This window comes from Marmota marmota, unplaced genomic scaffold (assembly GCF_001458135.2).
Source record: "Marmota marmota marmota unplaced genomic scaffold, marMar, whole genome shotgun sequence".
In the NCBI taxonomy this organism is placed as follows: domain Eukaryota; kingdom Metazoa; phylum Chordata; class Mammalia; order Rodentia; family Sciuridae; genus Marmota; species Marmota marmota.
The window spans coordinates 3,732,763-3,733,165 of record NW_026000261.1 but is presented as its reverse complement, the minus strand read 5'-3'; positions in this window follow the sequence as shown (position 1 = coordinate 3,733,165).

Below are 403 nucleotides of genomic sequence, written 5' to 3'. Positions count from 1 at the left end.
GGAGGAGGAGGAGGAGGAGGAGGAGGAGGAGGAAACTACTTGGGACTGGATAATTTATAAACAGAAATCTTCTTACAGTTCTATAGGCAGAGAAGAAAAGATCAAGGCACCATCAGATTCGGTGTCTGATGAGGGTCTTGTATTAGTCATCTTTTTCGCTGCTGGGACTAAAAGACCTTACCAGAACAATTTTAGAGGTAGAAAAGTTTATTTGGGTGCTCATGGTTTCAGAGGTCTCAATTCATAGGCAGCAGGCTCCATTCCTTGGGGCTTAAGGTAAGGGTGAACATCATGGAGAAAGAGTGTGGCAGAGGGAAGTAGCTCACATGATGAACAGGAAGCAGAGAGAGAGGTCTCCACTTGCCAGATACAAATATATATACCCCCAAAGCTATGCCCCCAA